Source organism: Trachypithecus francoisi, unplaced genomic scaffold, assembly GCF_009764315.1.
Source record: "Trachypithecus francoisi isolate TF-2019V2 unplaced genomic scaffold, Tfra_2.0 Lachesis_group9, whole genome shotgun sequence".
NCBI classification, from domain to species: domain Eukaryota; kingdom Metazoa; phylum Chordata; class Mammalia; order Primates; family Cercopithecidae; genus Trachypithecus; species Trachypithecus francoisi.
The window spans coordinates 31,265,578-31,286,055 of record NW_022681474.1 but is presented as its reverse complement, the minus strand read 5'-3'; the positions used below and the strand labels follow the sequence as shown (position 1 = coordinate 31,286,055).

The 20,478-nt window shown below is 44.6% G+C and overlaps 1 long non-coding RNA gene across 1 annotated transcript in view; it reads right to left on the bottom strand.

Moving 5' to 3' along the window:
- The window catches only part of LOC117082538, a 35,748-nt gene extending 15,886 nt beyond the window's left edge, over positions 1–19,862 (bottom strand). Inside the window, exons 1-3 of the long non-coding RNA XR_004436652.1 lie at positions 19,807–19,862; positions 19,011–19,155; positions 17,897–18,033 (exon numbers count right to left, since the gene is read on the bottom strand). This is a non-coding gene — a long non-coding RNA (uncharacterized LOC117082538). The remainder of the gene's footprint in view (positions 1–17,896; positions 18,034–19,010; positions 19,156–19,806) is intronic.
- Positions 19,863–20,478: the final 616 nt, after the last annotated feature.

Genomic DNA, 20,478 nt, shown 5'->3' with positions numbered 1-20,478 from the left:
AAACCTTCAAAACAACTCCCTCCTCCTTTTGATCAGTGAAGCAACCACAGCCTAATATTTTGAAGTACCTTTTTGTTATCTTTAGGCCAGCTCAAATGCATGCGGTCATGAGAACAGACCTCCCTAGAACCTCTGAGGTCCACAGCAGCTTGGCTCTCATCATTTTATTTATGTTGAGGTCATTGTTCATCGTTAGATGCCATGTTTTCATAATTTATAAGGATACTAATCCACTAAGAAATGATTTCAGCAAGGAATTTCTCAAAGGTCTGCTCAAAGAGTATGAAAATCTCAGTGACCCCTCAAGACAATATCATCTATATCATTTTACCACAAGCAAAGGGCAAACTGATGTCCAGGTAAGGTACAGTCACATACGCACAGCTATATAATTTCTCCATTCCCTGATTTCTGTTTTAAAAATCAACATGTCACACTCTGGAAAATAGGAAAGTGTCATATGACAACACAATGCCCGTCCTGTGATGGGGGTGTCTGCCTTTCGTGTGGCCATTGGGCTTGCTCTGCTAGAGTCTGATGCTGGCCCTACTGTGGACTTGGGGTAAGAGTGGTCGAAGTTTAGGGTGGGAGTTAGCCCCTCCCTACAGGGAGTGGACATCCCAGCATTGGAGAGGAGGAAGGATCTTGGAAGCAAAACGGAACCCTGAAGATGTCCCGAGATAGGAATGAGAGGGGGCATGGTATGGTGGCTCACGCCTGTAATCCCAACACTTTGGTAGGTCCAGGTGGGAGGATCACTTGAGGTCAGGAGTTCAAGACCAGCCTGGGCAATATAGTGAGACTCCCATCTCTACAACAAATTTAAAAATAAGCCAGACATCATGATGCATGCCTGTGGTCCCAGCTACTCTGAGAGATCAAGGTGAGAGGATTGCTCGAGCCTGGGTGTTTGAGGCTGCAGGAAGCAGTGACTGCACCACTGTACTCTGGTCTGGACAACAAAGTACAAAAAAAAAAAAGTGAAATAAGAAGGAACATCTCTGTCTTTATGGGCCTCTGTGTTTTGCTTCTCTTGCAGGCCCTCCCAGGAGGCAGAATCAAACATGTCCACTGTCCTGTGAACACAGGGTTTATAAAGCCATGTGGGAAGGTGACCACGAAGAGACAGTAATTGGAAAATGCAGTGATATGATTTTATAAGCCAGATTATTTAACATCATGTTCCTCTGTAGAATTATATCCTTACAATTGTCCCTTTGCATTTGTTGAACTCAAGTTTAAGTGTTTAGCCTGAACACAATAGTGTCAAAGACTCAACGAGCAAGACTATAAGTCCTACCATTTTTGCCCACAGGAAGAATCTCCCTTTTTAGAAACCCTGGCATACCTGGGTTTTATATTATTCACAGTGGGGCCGGGCACAGTGACTCATGCCTGTAATCTCAGCAGTTTGGGAGGCTGAGGTGGGCAGATCACTTGAGGCCAGGAGTTTGAGACCAGTCTGGGTAACATGGTGAAACCTCATCTCTCCTAAAAATACAAAAATTAGCTGAGTGTGGTGGCACATGCCTGTAGTCCCAGCTGCTTGGGAGGCTGAGGCATAAGAATCACTTGAACCTGAGACATGGAAGTCGCAGTGAGCCAAGATCACACCGTTACACTCCAGCCTGCGCAACAGAGCCAGACTGTTTCATATATATATCACAGTTTAGTGAATAATGCTGTCACTTTTGATTGGGTAAAGATGGAGAGGGAGGTAAACAGCACACTATTTGGATTCAATTTAACCCCTGTAGATGAGGAAGAGGTATAGATAATATTAATATTACTGCCCAAACCTGCAAGTCTCAAGCCTTTGAAGACCCCTTAGCTCTGGACAAACCATGAGAGTTGGTCACTATCCAGGACAGATTCACAAACACAATGAAGTGGCTAAAAGGCCAAGTTCTATCATGAAGGCTGACCACAGCTCCTAAATCAACCTTGGTCTTCTGGAGCGATAGACCCATGATGAATACTCAACATCAAGTACTAGAGCACAGAGGGTGGCTGCCTCTGGACAAGGAGATTCTCCCACATTCTGATAGTTTCAGCCTTGCTGTCTACACAGCATATATTACTTTTGAAATAAAAAAAAAACAAAAAAGAAGGAAGAAGGAAGAAAGGAAAGATGGAAGGAAGGAAAGACTCATTCTTCATCCCAAATTGCTTTCCTTAGCTTAGGCTCAACCTCTGTTGGTATCACAGGTTGGTCCATTCTCTAATCTTGGCCACTACTGAAGACAAGCTGCCTTGAAAACACAGTCTCATTGCAAGTATACACCCCCCCCACACACACATATACACACACATATACATATATATATACACACACACACATATATGTATGTAGGCCGAGCATGGAGGTTCACACCTATAATCCCAACACTTTGGGAGGCCAAAGTGGGTGGATCACTGATTCCAGGAGTTCGAGACCAGCCTGGGCAACATGGCAAAACCTGGTCTCTACCAAAAATACAAAAAATTAGCCAAGCCTGGTGGCGCATACCTGTAGTCCCAGATACCCTGGAGGCCGAGGCAGGAGGATTACTTGAGCCCAGGAGGTGGAGGTTGCAGTGAGTTGTGATCTCACCATCATACTCCAGCTTTGGCAACAGAGTGAGACCCTGTCTAACTCTCTCTCTCTCTCTCTCTCTCTCTCTCTCTCTCTGTGTGCTCCCTTTCTCACACTCTTCTCCACCCCAGTTAATAAAATGATTGTGAACAAGGTTCATCCCACAAAAGAAGAAAACTCAAACCTGATATCATCAGTGTTTCCCAAGTTGTTTTTTGTTTTGATTCATTCAGACTTGAATTCCAGGTGACCAACTCTCCTATTTGCCCAGAACTAAGGGGTTTTCCAGAGCTTGAGACTTTCCCCTTTAAACCCAGAATAGTCCCCAGCAAACAGGAACCATTGCTCTCCCTAAGTCAGCTGGGCGAGGCTGGATCCTGGTGCTCCTGAGGCTCTCAGCAACTTCTGTACCAAAACTCATGTGAGTACATCATTTCAAATGCAATAATCCCACATCACTGCTTCATCAAGTCAGGTTCTTGGTCACAAGAGGTCAAATTAGCAATCTTGTCAGCACTCCCTTGGCCCCAGCTACCATTTTCAATTATAGCCAAAGGAAGTAAACTCCTTCAAACTAGATTCCAACTTAATTCTACATCTAACCAGACCTGATTGAAACTCCTCAAAAGACAACAATTAAAACTAAGAAACAGACAAACCCTTAGGCTAAGGATTAAAGACAAGAGAAGTAAACATTCCCAGTTATTGTCTGGGCTATCGGGACCAAAAAGGGACTTTGGACATATTACAGCAGGTGGCTTAAGACTGGACCAGGAACCATCTCCTTTATGCTAAGTCCTTCGGGATTGTCTCCTGTTTTCAATTAAATGTGAAATCATTCCTGTAGATCCTATAGTTTTTGTGTTTTAAACGTCAACCATTAGAACTCAATGACTGCCCGTGTGGGAGCAGAAAGTCCCTTTGACTGGAAAAAAAACACACGGTTGACCCTTGAACTGCAAGTTTCCACTTACATGTGGATTTTCTTCCACCCCTGCCACACCCGAGACAGCAAAACCAACTTCTCTTCTCTCTCCTCCTCCCCAGCCTACTCAACAAAGAGAAAACTAGACTGAAGACCTTTATGACGATCCACTCCCACTTAATGAATAATAAATACATTTTCTCTTCCTTATAATTTTCTTAATAACATTTCCTTATCTTTAGCTGACTTTATTGTAAGAATATGGTACAGAATATATAGAACATACAAAAACATGTGTTAATCAAAGGTTTATCTTACGGGTAAGGTTTCCCGTCAATAGCGGGCTATGAGTCGTCAAGTTTTTGGGAAGGCAAAAGTTATACACAGATTTTGGAGTATTCAGGAGTATGCATAGCGCCCCTAACCTTCAAGCTGCTCAAGGGTCAATTGTACCTCAAAACATAAAATGGCAATGCTCTGAACACGGGGTGTGACTCTTATTTTCACCCACTAGCTACCCTTGTTAAAACGGAACTGTATCATCTAGTGAGGTGGTCCTAGGAAGGAAATTACAGTTGCCCATGTTCCTCTTAGATATTTAAAGATGTCTCAGTACAAAGCTCTCAGGAAATCCTCAGAATGTTCTATCATTTCAAACTCTCTGACTTAGAAGAGAAGCTGTATGAGTAAAGAAGAGGGGAGAAAGCTATGAATCCCCCACATACTAGTAGGGTTTATTTCATGACGACGCCATCTTGTTTTTAGCTTCTGCCAGCTGGGTGGTTCTCGGGCATTGGAAACTCTAAAGCTTGCCACGGGAGCATGGGAAAATTCTGAACTGCGGAAGAGCACTATATGAGGATCATCTCAGCACGGAGAGAAAACAAAAGGAAGGGATATGAGTCTTGGTGAGATCTGCATGAACTTCATCATGATTACAAAAGAGTTGACTAGAGTAGAAAAAGAAGCTGAGTTGGAGAGAGATTAGAGATTGCAGGCAGCTTCCCTGCATCACTGCCTGCATTGGGAAGGCTCCATTCAAAAACATCTAAATACCCATTATGGAAAAATAGACTTGCATTGTAGAATAAGGGGAAAAGGTCACTGCTTGGTGGTCTTAGCTTTTTATACTTTCCAATTCTTCTGCACCCTCAAAATGATAGCCACATTCAGGGCATGTGGAGTAAATGAATGCTCTTTACCCAGGCTGCCCCCCACAAAGGACGAGGGCAGTTGCCCAGAGAGAGGCCTCTGCTGGGGCTGCTGCTCCCGGGGTAGGGGCTAATTAGGACACGCAAGGTCCCCAACGCTTCTGTGGTGTGGGTTGGCCCGTGCATGGATTTTCCATTCGATCTTTAATTTTTTTCCCCTCACATTTTCCACACGGCACTAAAATTACTCTTCAGAAAAGCATTTATCTTCCTATTGCTGCTTCACAGCCTGTCACCAGTAGAGGATTTTCAGGAAGGACTAGCTGGTACCTGTAAAAATATCCACTGACTTTTACGAGTGGAACATCACCAAAAAATCCTATTTCCTTTCCTCCCTGTTCCCTCCCAACCCATCCTTTCCCTGCTACCCACTCAACTCATAAACTCAGTAAAAAGATTTCAACATTTCTCATTCTTTTTCTCTTTTTTCTTCAATTTTTTTGTTGTTTTTGGAAGATTTATTTTGAGAAGAAGCTTCATTTCCAGTACCTGTAGCTGACTTCCAGAAACACATGAGAAAATGCACAATGAGATATCCCAGTGTGTCTTGTTCTATTAATATCAAAGTGTAATGTGTGTTTGCACTGCTCAACAGGGATTTTTGTTTTCATTTGTTTTTATTTTATTGTGTGTGTGTGTATGTAAGAACTAAAGAACTACTTCCTCCGGGTTTTTTTTTAACTTTTTCATCATAAAAAAGCTAACTTTTATAATTCATGCTGGAATATTTGGAAATATGAAAATAGAGAAGAAAAAAACTTCCAATAAACTAAAAGCCAGGAATGCTAATATTAATATTTTAGCATATTTTTCCATTCTATTTCCTGAAGTTATTGTTTTTATGTGATGGTTTAGATTTACGGGGAAGGTCATCAACTCAATTCAAGTGTTCTTTCCCTGAGAAGCCTTTCCTTGGCTTCCCCTCATGTTCACCCCATCACAATGAATTGTAAATATTCTCTGTGTACACATTTATGTCACTTACTTGACTAACAGCTCCTGTTTGGGGGAAGCTTTCTTTAGTTCATCTTAGTTACTCTAGGATCTAACGTGTGGCAATAAATTCAACAATCAAAACAAATATTGATTTGCACAGCCTCTGCACTGGGGCAGTTACCAGAGACCGAGTATTAATCAGTGAAACAGACAGATGTGAGGAGGGCCGGCCACGGGTTGTGAAAAGAGGAGGGGCAGAGACATGGTGAGAGAAGGAGGGCTTATAGAAAGGCAGGGGCCAAACCAAGTAGGGCCATATGAGCTGGGCAATAGGGAGCCATTGAAAGATTTATACAGGCATCACACTTTCCCTGGATGCTGTGTAGGAAGAGATCGAAGCCTTCCACAAGTGGAATCAAGTAAACCACTTAAGAAGCTTATGGTGAGCTGGGCACAGTGGCTGACACCTGTAATCTCAGCGTTTTCGGTGGCCGAGGCAAGACGATCACTTAAGGACAGTAGTGTGAGACCAGCCTGGGCAACATAGCAAGACCTTGTCTCTACAAAAAAATATGTATATATTTAAAGATTAACTGAGCATCATGGTGTGGCCTGTAGTCCTAGCTGCCTAGGAGACTGAGGTGGGAGGATCGCTTGAGCCCAGGAGGTGGAAGCTACGGTAAGCTATGATTGTACCACTGCACTGGAGCCTGGACGACAGAGCAAAACCATGCCCCCCCCTACTGCTCCCCAAATAAAAGAAGAAGAAGGAGAAGAAAAAACTAGTGGTGGTTTGGACTATAGTGAGAGAAGAGGCAACAGGTGGACTGATTCAAGATGTATTTTAGAGGTAGAATAGTCCGAAATTTCTGACAAATCAACTATGAAGATAAGTATAGGGGAAGAGACACGTAGGCCATCCAGATTTCCGAATGGCCATCCAGGTTTCGGAATGGAGCCACAGGTGGATGAAGGAGTGATTTATTGAGACAGGGAAGACGGGAGAAATAGACTGAAGTGGCAGGAATCAAGAGTTCATTCTGGGACATATTAACTTTGGGATGCTTGTGAAATTGCTACATGGGAGTGGAGAGTGGGCAGTTGGATACACAAGTCTGAAGTTCAGAGGAACAGTGGTCTAAGCTGAGGCTATAAATTCAGGAATCACCAGCAAATAAATGCTATTTAAAGCCGTGGGTCAAGTTGGGACCACCCACAGAGAGTGTGGTAAGAGCAGTGGAGGGCTCAGGAACACAGTCACATAGCTATGTTAGGAGGGAAGGAGGAGCTAGCAACGGAACTGGAAAAGACAAAGAAACCCAGGGGAGGTGGTGACTGCCCTTGAGCAAGGAGCAAGATGAAGGCAGAAAGCTAAGGCCGGGCACAGTGGCTTACACCTGTAATCCCAGCACTTTGGGAGGCCAAGACGGGCAGATGACTTGAGGGCAGGAGTTTGAGACCAGGCTGGCCAAAATGGCAAAACCCCAACTCTACTAAAAATACAAAAATTAGTAGGTATGGTGGCACATGCCTGTAATCCCAGCTACTTGGGAGGCTGGGGCAGAAGGATCACTTGAACTCAGAAGGTGGAACTTGCAGTGAGCCGAGATCACGCCATTGCGCTCCAGCTTGGGCAACAGAGTGAAACTCTGTCTCAAAAAAAAAAAAAAGAAAGAAAGAAAAGAAAGAAAGAAAGAAAGAAAGAAAGAAAGAAGAAAGAAAGAAAGAAAGAAGAAGAAGGAAGGAAGGAAGGAAGGAAGGAAGAAAGAAAGAAAGAAAGAAAGAAGAAAGAAAGAAAGAAAGAAAGAAAGGAGAGGAGAGGAGAGGAGAGGAGAGGAGAGGAGAGGAGAGGAGAGGAGAGAAGAGAAGAGAAAAGAAAGAAAAGAAAAGGAAAAAGAAAACTGAGCCCTGAGTGTGGCAAGGAGGAGGACACTGCTCACCTGGAGCAGTAGTCACCATCAAACAGCAGAAGCGGGAGCCCAACAGGCATAGAGAAGAGGTGAGGTGGTGACATGGCATGCCCAGCTGACTCTTCCATGAATTTTAGGCATAAAAAGCAGACAAATGGAAGGACAGCTGAACATCCTCTAAAGGATCAAGGAAAAACATTCAGAATGTTTGCATGCTGATGGGAATAATCCAGGAGAAAGGGGAAGCTTGATGAGGTTGGAGATAGAGGAGATAATAAAAGGAGGAAGTCCCTGAGATGGTGCAGGGATCGTGTGCAAGGCATGAGCATAGGAATTGGCCTTGGACAGGAGAGGGAGGCATGACAATTGTACCTAGAGGGAAGAAAGAGGAAACAGTGGAGGGAGATGATTATAGATGTAGTAGGAGATGGGCCGGGCGCAGTGGCTCAGGCCTCTAATCCCAGCACTTTGGAAGGCCACAGCAGGTGGATCACTTGAGGTCAGGAGTTCGAGATCAGCCTGGCCAAAATAGTGAAACCCTGTCTCTACTAAAAATAGAAAAATTAGGTGGGTGTGGTGGCAGGTGTCTGTAGTCCCAGCTATTCAGGAGGCTGAGGCACGAGAATTGAGAATCACTTGAACCTGACAGGTGGAGGTTGCAGTGAGCCAAGATCGTGCCACTGTACTCCAGCCTAGGTGACAGAGCAAGGCTCCATCTCAAAGACAGAGAGAAAAAAAAAAAAAGACACATGGTTACTGTCTAGTGGGGGTCTGTGATAATTCCTTTCCATATCCTGTTCCACCTTCTTGTCCAAGCTTCAAGTCAGCAGTTTTAATGAGAAGATTTAGTGAGAGTCAGAGAGTTCTCCTTCTTCAAAGCAGTGTGATATGAGGACACCAGGTGAGATCAAGGAGGGAAGGTGGGTAAGCATGCCCACTGAGCACACAGGGAAATACTGGAAGATGCTAAGCAGGGAAGTGACATGATCTGACTAGAGGCAGAGATGATGTGAGGTGGACGTGGACAGTAGGGTGCTGCGGGAAAGAGACTGGAACAAAAGAGACCAAGTGGGAGGCTGAGAGTTTGAAGCACATGGGAGGTGAGGCAGGCCTGGAATAAAGCGGTGGTATTGGTGGAGAGAAGTGGGCAGATTTCAGAAATACTTAGGAGAAGGGGCCAAGAAGATGAACTTGAATCAAAAACACACTTATTTATAATTTTCTTAAACAAACATGGCTTCATTTTGAACTGCCAGGTGGCTATGTTTGCAAATATATTAACCTAAGGGCCCTTTGGTAAGTCTGATAGTACTCCCAGGCTTCGGTTTGTAAATGCCCTGGTTGAGACATCTCTCTCTTTCCCCTGGCTTCTCAGCACAGTCTAGGCACACAACCTTGGGAAGTGATTTTTGTTTCCAGCCAAGTGAAGCTACCCAGGGTGGAACTGCAGTTTACTCTGGCCTTCCTCTGCAGCAGGGAGCTGGCCAGTAGCACTCACAGTACCTGGTGACCGTGCAACTGGGTCACACATCATAGTAAAACCTCAGTGATACCTTGCACTAGTGTGGAAGGCTGTGTGTCACAACATGCTGTCATCTGTATCATTTGATCCTGTCCAACCCTGAGAGGTGAGCAGAACAGAATTAATCATCTCAGTGTTACAGATCACAACACTAGTAGCCCAGAGAGGCTCAGTGAATCCCCTGAGGTCCCAAAGCCAAGAAAAAAGGAAAAGGTCAGAACGTCTTGCTCCATACATCACAAGGAGCAAGTTTCTTCCTTTGATTATTATTTTTATGTTTTTGAGAGAAGGTCTTGCTCTGTTGCCCAGGTTAGAGTGCAGTGGCACAAACACAGCTCACTGCAGCCTCAACCTCCTGGGCTCAAACCATCCTCCTGTCTCAGCCTGTCATGTAGCTGGGAATACAGGCATGTGCCATCATATCTGGCTAATTATTTTACTTCTTAGTAAAGACAGAGGTCTCATTTTATTGCGCAGACTGGTCTCGAATTCCTGGACTCAAGTGATCCTCCCGCCTCAGCCTCCCAAAGTGCTAGGATTACAGGCATGAACCACTGCACCAGGCCATTCTTCGTTCTAGAACCATACCTTTTAATGACTTCCTTTACAGTGACAAGATGTGACTGTGTGGACTCTCAGAACATGTGTTCCTAATTAAGAACTCTTGAACTCTACAGCTGGAAAGGCCTCAAAACATCAGTGCAGTGGCTCCTGGCTGCACCCACATCATCAGAAAGCATTTATTCAGTATCTTCTTAGGCCCTTTCGCTATCGTCCAACGGAAAGAATTAATTTTCAACGGATAAATTGATTATTTTCCCCAACTTGCCCAATCTAGTGGGCAAGTCAGGGAATGATTCTATAATTTGCATCTATGGCCTACAATTCCAGCATCACTTAAGCAAATAGCTCACCCAAGAAGAAATCACAAGTCCTGCCTCCCGCCTTCCCCTTAAGGTTTGGCTCATGGGCTCACTCAACTCCAGGCCTCAAAAGATCTTTTCTTTCACCTTGATTCTGTTCTGCTTGCATTAGAAAGTAATTGTTTTGGGCCCCTCTTTCTCCTCCTATTTTCTTGTTTCTTCTTCCCACTTCTCAATCTGAGTGTTGGTGAGGAAAATTTAGAAGGATTCAGAATTGAGAAGACAGTGATTCAAAGAGGTGAGTGGACCAGGTGCAGTGGCTCACCCCTGTCACCTCAGCACTTTGGGAAGGTGAGGTGGAAGAATCATTTGAGGCCAAGAGTTGGAGACCAGCCTGGCCGACATAGTGAAACTTTACCTCTAGCAAACATTTAAAAATTAGCCTGGCCTGGTGGTGAGTGTCTGTGGTCCCAGCTAGTCAGGAGGCTGAGGTGGGAGGATCACCTGAGCCTAGGAGTTCAAGGCTGCAGTGAGCTATGATGGCATCACTGCACTCCAGCTTATGTGATAGAGCAAGACCTTGTCTCAAAAAAAGAGGTGAAGAAGCAAAGGAGGGCCATAAGCTGGAGGAGGGTCTAGAAAAAGGGGCCAGAGTAAGACAAGGAGCACAGAGAGGGGGCAAGCCTAAAAACAGCCCATGAGAATCGAATACCATACAGGGTTTTTTTAAATTAAAATTATTCTAAAATGTATTAGAGAAAATTGTGTTTTTTTAAATGTTATTTTTTCAAGGGGAAGGGCTTACCAAGACTAAAATCACCACTGCAGTCGTTCAAGGATAGAGAATTTATTCTAGAGAATCACAGAGGTGCAATGCCAGGTAGAAGGATAAGGAGGAAGATGGGGAACCCCAGCCCAGGACCGCATGTCGGAGAGCACAGAGCAAGCCAGCCTGGAGGGCCAGGGCGGGAGGGAGTTCGGGGCCCATGACCAGGACCAGAGCAGAGCAACCCAGAGCAGGATGAGGCAGAGACAAGACCAGGAATTGGTGAAGGCGTGTGGGAGTGGAGCGGCGGCCCTGAAAACCACATCAGTCTTACAGGTACAGGATCCCGGCACCAGCCTTCACTGACTTTACCCCATTGCCTAAACTGGGTTAAATGCCACCCTGTTACATATGCATGCAGCAATGAGTGCTTTGTATAATTTCTACCAAAAAATTTATTTTAAGCCATAAACCATGGAAAAAGACACTACACACACACATACGCGTGCGCGCACACACACACACACACACACACACACATTAGTGCTTACCAAACATTGAGAAAAAATAAAAGGAATGTCCTTAATATTCCATTTCATTTTCTAGCCCTCCCATTTATTCTCAGTTTATTTTCTTTCTGCATATTTGGAATTTAAATGTCCCTTTCTTTCTGAAGTAGTAGTGATAGTTTTCCCACCTGCTCATCTCTCATTGAACTTCTCATTGTTCAAGTCACTTTAGATGTATCTCTGCGCACTCTATTTAAGTACATTTCCCCCACAACGATCCCATTGTTTTATAATTGCACCCTGTGGGTTTGCTTTATCAGACTCAAGAAAACTTTCTGATGGTCATGGTTGCTCATGCCTGCAATTACAGTATTTTGGGAGGCAGAAGCAGGAGGACTGCTTGAGACCATGAATTTGAGACTAGTCTGGGCAACATAGTAAGATCCCTCTTCACAAAGCTTTTTTTTTTTAATTAGGTGGGTGTGGCAGTACATGCCTGTAGTCCCAACTACTGGGGAGGTTGAGGTAGGAAGATCGCTTGATCCCAGGAGTATTAGGCTGCAGTGAGTTTTGATCACCCCACTGCACTCCAGCCTGAGTGCAGAGCAAGACCCCATCTCAAGAAGGGAGCGAGAGAGAAATTGTTCAGCTTCACAGAACACAAGACTGCTGCTCAAAGTGACATAAAGCATCAGCAATGTGTACTAGATCATCCAGCACACTGTCCCTTTTCAGGACACCTCCAAAATTGATTCATTCAAAAGCACAGGGGCCTCAAGGACACACTCCCCTTCCATTTTCTGACTCTGCTATCCACAGCATGTTAGTCTCTCTCACCTGGATCCCTCCCTTCCTTGTTCAAAATGGCTGCCTCCAAGGTTCCAGGGTCACCTGCTGACACAATGACCTCCAGTACAAGAGAAACTGTGTCTTCCTCCTCTGTGAGTCTTTTCAAGAACCATTCCTCGAAGCCCCCTATATCAGTCAAGGTTTGAGCAGGGAAGAGCTTGCATTCTCAGAGAATTTAATAGAAGTGAATTTAATGGAGGGGCTGTTTAAAGACTGCAAGCGAGCAAAGTTAAGAGAACCAAGGAGGAAAGGTGAAATGCCAAGGATTACAGCAGAGGGTCCTCCTGCTTCTGGTCCTGAAGGAGAAAGAAGAAAGGAAGTTTCCACCCTTCATAAAGAGAGCTGTAGCTGAGGGAGAGAGCTTGCCCGACACGGGAGCTGTGCCTTACAGGAATGTGGCTACTGTCTGGATCGCAGCCAGGAGGAAGGGAGTCTGAGGTCGAATTATGAATACTCTGCCCTCCTAGCAATGCCTCCATTAGCCAAATCCAGTGGAATGCCAGAGGACAAGGAAGACTTCACAGCGCAATCCTTAGAGGTCAACCTCCTGGGGCACAAAGCAGAAAAAGACAGATGAGTTCTGGATGGAGTGGGACAAATGGAAACAGACCAGCATAAACCCCTAACAGACCTTCCCGTGTACATAGCAGTCCAGAAAAGGATCTCATGCCTCCCCTTAAGCCAATCGCTTTCAAGGATATTGACTTAGAGGCTTCGACTTGTCAAGATTAAATTTTAACTCATATGGGAGAGGGATAAACTCCCACATGAAATTGAAGTTTTGCCAAAAAGGAAGGAGAGAGGAATATCTGCCACAGTAAATATTTCTAGAAAAAAAAAATATATATATCTTTGACAATCTCTTTTTAAGAACTATTTTTACCTGAGAAAATAAAAATGTTAAAAACTTTAAGCAAGGCTTCAAAAGTGTCTTTTGGAAATTTACTAGTCAATGAAAGCTAAAAAGCTTTGGAATAGCTTCTACACACTTAAAGAAACAAAAGACTATTTAGCCTTGTTAGGATTTAGGGGTTGAGACTGAAAAAAAAATATCTGGAGCCCAAAAGCTGCAAAACACAGGTCCATAATCTAGAGGGTGAGGAGGCAGATGGCCAGTTAAAACAGTTCTCTGGGGGACACTCTTCAGTGCTCTGTCTACCAGAGTTTTAGAGTGGTTCACAGAGGTGATCCTGGGGAAGACCAACACATTTCCTCTCCTGTTCTGAAGCATATCACAACGCACATATCACATGTAATCTTTACCCAATGCAACAATTATTACAAGAGACACAAAGGCAAAGGTAACTGTTTATAACTTAGCCTAAAAGTCACTCCAATCGTGACCTCTTTATTGAAAGAAGAACAAGCTAGGAGATGAAATGTGTGAATTGCAGACATACATCCCTGAAACTGTATCATGATGAGTAGTTGATCATTTGGTTTAATTGCAATTGGCAAAACATTTAAGACATTTGCCTTCTGTTCCCAAAATGCAGATGTTAGAACTATGAAGAATATACTGTGATCTCGATTTCCTTTATCTCTGTTAAACTTCCAGTTGCCTTCCAGACAATTCTGGCATGAAGAACTGAAGTATTAAATGAAACAAAGGCTAAGAATTAAAATCAAGAAATAAATATTTATCAAATGTCAACAGTACCAAGACCTAGAAACAAAAAGGCAACAAAGATGTCAGATGTCTGGCTCAATGGATGACAAGCAAACAGGTATACATAAATAGCTTGGTGCCAGTTACATTTTGAGAGATGTCCTCCTATGTGTTCTCATAGGTATGTTCTAACTCAAAGGGGAACCAGCTAATACCAGGAAAACTATTAGCACATCTTTGGCTAAGCATTTTTGTTACTTACAGCATAGTTATTTGTTAACTCAAGTAAAATCCTTAGCTCTGACAGCAAACAACTTATAAAAATCACAGGCGGGGAGCAGTGGTTCACGCCTGTAATCCTAGCACTTTGGGAGGCCGAGGTGGACAGATCACGAGCTCAGGAGATCAAGACCATCCTGGCTAACACAGTGAAACCCCGTCTCTACTAAAAATACAAAAAATTAGCCACGCGTGGTGGCGGGTATCTGTAGTCCCAGTTACTCGAGAGGCTGAGGCAGGAGAGTCGTTTGAACCCGGGAGGCGGAGGTTGCAGTCAGCCGAGATCATACCACTATACTCCAGCCTAGAGGACAGAGCGAGACTTCATCCCAAAATAATAATAATAATAAAACAATTACAAACTAGCCAAATTAGTCCCTTAATCCTCGGATTTCAGATGGTGATTTCTCCTTTACTCTTTTTTTTTTTTTTTTTTTTTTGAGACAGGTTTAGCTGTCACCCAGGCTGGGGTGCAGCAATGCAATGAGGACTCACTGAAGCCTCTACCTCCTGGGCTCAGATGATCCTCCCACTTCAGCCTCCTGAGTAGCTGGGACCACAGGCATGCATCACCATGCCAGGCTAATTTTTAGTATTTTTTGTAGAGACAGGGTTTCACCATGTTGCCCAGACTGGTCTCAAACTCCTGGGCTCAAGGAATCCTCCCACCACAGCCTCCCAAAATGCCAAGATCACAGGCATGCTTGGCCTCTCCTTCATTCTCACACATTTGTGATTGCAATGAAGGCGGAGTAGTGTAACCACAGTTCTATAAGACAGAAGAAATTGGCAAATAAGCCCGTTGTATCTTTCAAGCACAGGCATTCTGCCAGTCACCATTTATCTTTACACTTGTACAAACAAGCTCATGGCTAAGGAAGCATTAAGATAATGATGAAGAAGAAGAAATCATTTGGAGGCAGTTAGAATAGACCTTTAGAAGGAAATGGTTCTTAAGAAGGAATCTCAAGATTGAAGGAGCTATTGATAAAATGAGAATGGCTGGAAAACGGTCTAGTAATAGTCAACATCCGAAGAAGATGTTGAAGGTGTTGGCTTGGCTGGAATCTAAGTTCTGAGAAGACTGGTTATTAAAGGGAGGAGATTTGTGGATAAAGATGCAACAAATCTCAAAGTCCGTGGGCTTCGAGCTTTAAAAGAGAAAAAAGGAAAAGACTGGATGATGGAAACCCAAATAAAGATTCTTAGGTAAAAGATTATGTTCTTTGTATAAAAGCTATTTTGAGGAGCTGGTTTTGTTTACTAAGTGCCTAGATGAAGAAATGGAAAGACTTTCCTACTCCCACCCTTGTCTTAGCCGTTGTGAGAAGCCATGTGACCTCTTCCTAAGTCTGAGGAATTGAGCTGTAGTCAAGGATCTCAAATACTTTTTTTAAAGTGTCAGCCAAGATGGTGTTGTTGTCTAAACCTAGTAAACATATATGATTGCGGTGCCACAAATAGCACTAGGAAATAAGAAAGGCAAGAGAGTGTTGAAACAGAAGGCAAAGAGTGTATCCACCACTGTCCTCAATTTTGGGTGACTATCAAACATACAAGAGGAAGTGGCTCAGCCATTGAAGGTGCTTAATCTAAATGTGAGACCAGTTTGGTTTTGTTGCCCAGAATTTAGCTGCTTCCAAAATACAAAAAGCAAATTCCATAACAAGCAAGAAATGTCTGTGTGCAATTCACAGAACCCCAGCCTAACTCTGGTGGAAGGGAGTAGGGTAGATGCTTACATTTAAAACAAAAATTTTGCATCTGTAATTAACGTAGATTTATCTTCAATGTAGTTTTCCTACTTAACTTCCAGAATATTTTAACTGTACGAGCCCCTGCATTAAAATACTGTAATGAGAAAATCTGGTACTACTTTGTGAATTAACTTTTTAAATGGGTATAAACATTTCCATGTGTTAGCGAGCCTCTTGCAAAGTCATTTACTGTACCCGACTGCCTTATCTGTGGCTAAACAGACTACAACTGAGCAGACCAAAGCATCATGTCAGTTGCATCCTAAGGAAAGCAGACAATGAAGTTGAGTTAGAAGTGCAGGCCGGGCGCGGTGGCTCAAGCCCGTAATCCCAGCACTTTAGGAGGCCGAGACGGGCGGATCACGAGGTCAGGAGATTGAGACCATCCTGGCTAACGCGGTGAAAACCTGTCTCTACTAAAAAAATACAAAAACTAGCCGGGCGAGCTGGCAGGCGCCTGTAGTCCCAGCTACTCGGGAGGCTGAGGCAGGAGAATGGCGTAAACCCGGGAGGCGGAGCTTGCAGTGAGCTGAGATCCGGCCACTGCACTCCTGCCTGGGCGACAGAGCGAGACTCCGTCTCGGGTGGGGAGGGAAAAAAAAAGAAGTGCAAGAGATTTGGGGTTGGGGGGGTAATGTTTGTAAAAAGTGTAAGAGGAAATATGAAGATTGCCCAAGCATGGAAAGCCTTCAGATCACGATGTACGTTTGACACTTACAAAAGGAAAAAGGGTAGAAAACAAGATAGACAAGAGAGAGTCTCAAATTTTGGTGGGTCAGGCACAGATTTGACCAATGTGATGGGAAGCTCTGGAGCAAAGAGGATTCCTGTGTTGGACAGACACAGCCTTGGTACCGCCATGGTGCGGGTATTGGCTGGGAGCTGCCTAGAAAAAGTGTGGTCTTGGTTCAAAAGCTGAAGCAGATCCTCCAGGCACTGCAGCTAGAAGCTGTCAGCTGCCCACACTCCTCGCAGCTGCCAGGTAAGTCCTTTCTCCAGTGAAGATCTGAGTCATTGCACACCTCAATGCCTACCTCCATCCATCCCTACAGGGCATCCAGTAATCTTCAAAACATCTGGGAGTTTTTCCCCAGAGTAGAGTCACTTGAATAAATGTCCTTTGGGGAAGGACAAAAGGAATGATACCATCATAGACTTGGTGTGGTGTTGCTGGGTCCTTCATCCTGGGAACGTGGCCACCCTTTCTATTGGGGTATTCCAGGTCTGAAAACTGCCTCAGGTTCTAGGTACTAGACAAGGGATTGCAAATGTTTGATAGAGCAAACACCCTCAGCCTCCTGGGCATCCTTGTTGGTGCTTTTTTTTTTTTTTTTTTGATACAGGATCTCACTCTGTCGCCCAAGCTGGAGTGAAGTGGCACAATCTCAGCTCACTGCAACCTCTACCTTCCGGGTTCAAGTGATTCTCCTGCCTCAGCCTTCCAAGTAGCTGGGACCACAGGTGTACACCACCACGCCCAGCTAATTTTTTGTATTTTTAGTGGAGACAGGGTTTCACCATGTTGGCCAGGCTAGTCTTGAATTCCTGACCTCAAGAGTTCCACCCACTTCGGCCTCCCAAAGTGCTGGGATTACAGGTGGGAGCCACCATGCCCGGCTTGTGTTGGCTTTCTTTTAATTAGATGTATTAAGAAATATCCTCACAAGATTCCCATCTGTTTCACCCCATCGTCACTGCTCTCTGTGGATTCAACTCCACAACAACCTTTCATACCACCAGTTGTGGCCTGCAGAGGAAAGCCTCCAGCTAATTTCCCAACGGCTTGGTGAATGCTGTGTTCTCCAGACCTCCTTGTGCTTCGTAATCCTCTGGTGGGTCTTCTAATCACCGTAATATACCCTCTCCAGCATGTTCACTTCCCTGAGCCTTTAAAAATCTGTTTCAGCTCCACTCAGCATGGACCTATCTCCAGGCTTGAACCACCCAAGCAGCAAGTTTGCACTATCCTCTAGGGTCTTTGCCAAGCATTAAGTCCCACATCCTGAGAAAATGCCCTCAAGTTCCTTTATTTACCTTTATCCTGCTCTTTGATCAAGCACCTTCGAAATCCAGTTCTTTCCTTCTAGTATAGGGGCTAATTACTCACAGTTTGGGGGAGGTACAGTCTCCTTCTAGCTCATCAATGTTGCCATAATATTCTTGGCTTGGTGATGTTGTGACTTACCTCTAGTGATTGGTCTGACAACCAGGCAAGGAGTTGAGGATCCTGAGAAGCCCTCTTGGCCCATGGAAACGGAACTCTGTGGTGGGAGTTCCAGATGATAACAGGGAAGGGTGAGCCACCTCTGCAGGCTCCGAGGGCTTAGAAGAGTTTGAGAGCTCAAAATATTTGGAGGCATCCACGCAAATGTCCCCATTCCGTGCACAAGAGCTCCATGTTTTCCCAACCAGTGCTCTGATCTTTGCGTAATGATAATCATCTTTGAAGCTAGGCAAGCCTATTAAATCCATAGTTTGGTCTTCTGCTTTTTCTACACTGAATTGAGTGAATATGGGCCTCTCTCCTGGAGGCCCTCAGGCCTTCACACTTGGCTTTCAATTGCTCCCTACCTGCCTACAGCTTTTCATTATCCTACTGTAGAGCCTCAATGCAATTGAGCAACAACCAGCCAATTCCATTGTCCTTGGATACCTTTCTTCTCTCTGACCTCTCAAATGCCTCAACCTTCTCTCCATCCAGGGTTTTCCTGTCCACCAGAGCATTCTTCCAAGTCACTGACATTAAAAGTTTTAGGCAGGGCTCAGTGGCCCATGCCTGTAATCCCAACACTTTGGGAGGACATGGCAAGAGGATCACTGAAGGCCAGGAGTTAAAGACAAGCCTGAGCCTTGTTCAGTTGCCCAGGCTGCAGTGCAGTGGCATGATCATAGCTCACTGCAGCCTCGAGCTCCTGGAGCCTCAAGCAATCCTCCCGCCTCAACCTCCTGAGTAGTTGGGACTCCAGGTATGAGCCACTGTGCCTGGCCCCTACATTCAGATAGATTTTTAAACTACCTGAGCCAAGTTAACTTCCTCATAGATTGGATGTGCCCTGTGAGAGCAAAAGAAGAGTCAAGGATGATCCAGGGGTTTGCCTTGAGCACCTGGGAAGGTGGAGCAAGCAACATTCCTTGGTGCTTCCAGGGCACACCGCTTCTGAATGGTGCCTATGGGCTTATAAATCCATCTCCTCCCAGGAGACAACACATTTATTTTGTCCCTGGACCTTATGAAAGTTGCCAGAATCAAAATAGAATCACTAGTGTTTTTTAAGAAAAACAACAAACAAGCAAAAAACCTGAACTGGATGCAGTGGTTCGTGGCTGTAGTCACAACTCAGAAAGCTGAGGTAGAAGGACTACTTGAGCTCAGGAGGTTGAGGCTGCAGTGAGCTATAATCACACCACTGCACTCCAGCCTAGGTGACAGAAGGAGGCCCATCTCTAAAAAACAAACATAAAAAGACTTCACTCTTGTCACTCTTGAGATTAAGGATTTACCTAAGTAGTAAAATACGTCAGATCAGATTCTGGACACAGGAACTCTGAATCTGGGATGTGAAAAGGTTTCTGGAGAAGTGTTCTGTTTCTCGCATCATTAACCACAGGAAGATATTATTTGGTATACAAGAGGATATTGCTTAAAGAGATAAGAAACAGAAACTCTCTCTCATGTTTCTCCAAATACCTTGCAAAGTTGTGAGTTAAAGAAAAAAGAACCATGTTCACTCAAAGGGGAGATGCAAAAATAAAAAGATAAAACCTTTTCCCTTACCCTAAGGAGATAATATGTGCATTAAAAAAAATGTTCTAATACTGTTCCTGCAAGTCAATATATAAGCATTACTGAAAAGTCCAATCTTGCCTGCATTTTACAGCTCTCAGCTCCTTTCAGGAAGCAACTAAATCAGAAAACAGTGTCCTCTCTTCCTTGGAGCTAGCACGGGTTTTGATAACATCAATTGAATGCCAAGCCTAAGTACAGATTGGAAGTTAGAAGTATTGCTATTGACCCTTTTCTAATATATCCTTCAGCTCAATAATTAATCGATTTGTGACAAAATGAATAGAAGCTGAGGTCTTCTGAGAGCTTACAATGTGGCAGACGCGAACTCAGTGCTGCACACTGGCATTCATGCTCTTCATTCTTGTCTCCCAGGCCACTTGTCTCACCCACACTCTCCGGGCCAGGAGGTGCTGCACAACCCACAGTGGGAAACTTTCTCCCACCCATTCCTGACTCCTGAAGCCCGTCCACGGTGCCATCAGCCTGATCCACTAATAGCAAAACTCTTCACATCCCAAATCTAACTTCCAAATAGTCCCTCCTTGCTCTGACAAAAACTGACTCTTCCCTGAGGACGATGCTCACCTCTTCTCTTATGCGCGGGCTGTTTTTCTTCTTTTTCTTCTTTTTTTGAGATGGAGTCTCCCTCTGTCACCAGGCTGGAGTGCAGTGGTGTGGTCTCAGCTCACTGCAACCTCCACCTCCTGGGTTCAAATGGTTCTCCTACCTCAGCCTCCCGAGTAGCTGGGATTACAGGCACACGCCACCACACCCAGCTATTTTTTGTATTTTTAGTAGAGACGGGGTTTCCCCATGTTGACCAGGATGGTCTCAATCTCTTGACCTTGTGATCTGCCCATCTTGGCCTCCCAAAGTACTGGGATTACAGGCGTGAGCCACTGCACCACGGCAGGCTGTTTTTCATTCCAGGCCCTCCTGCCACCTCCTGCAGACCTGGAAGTGATGGAGGGGCCCTGCTG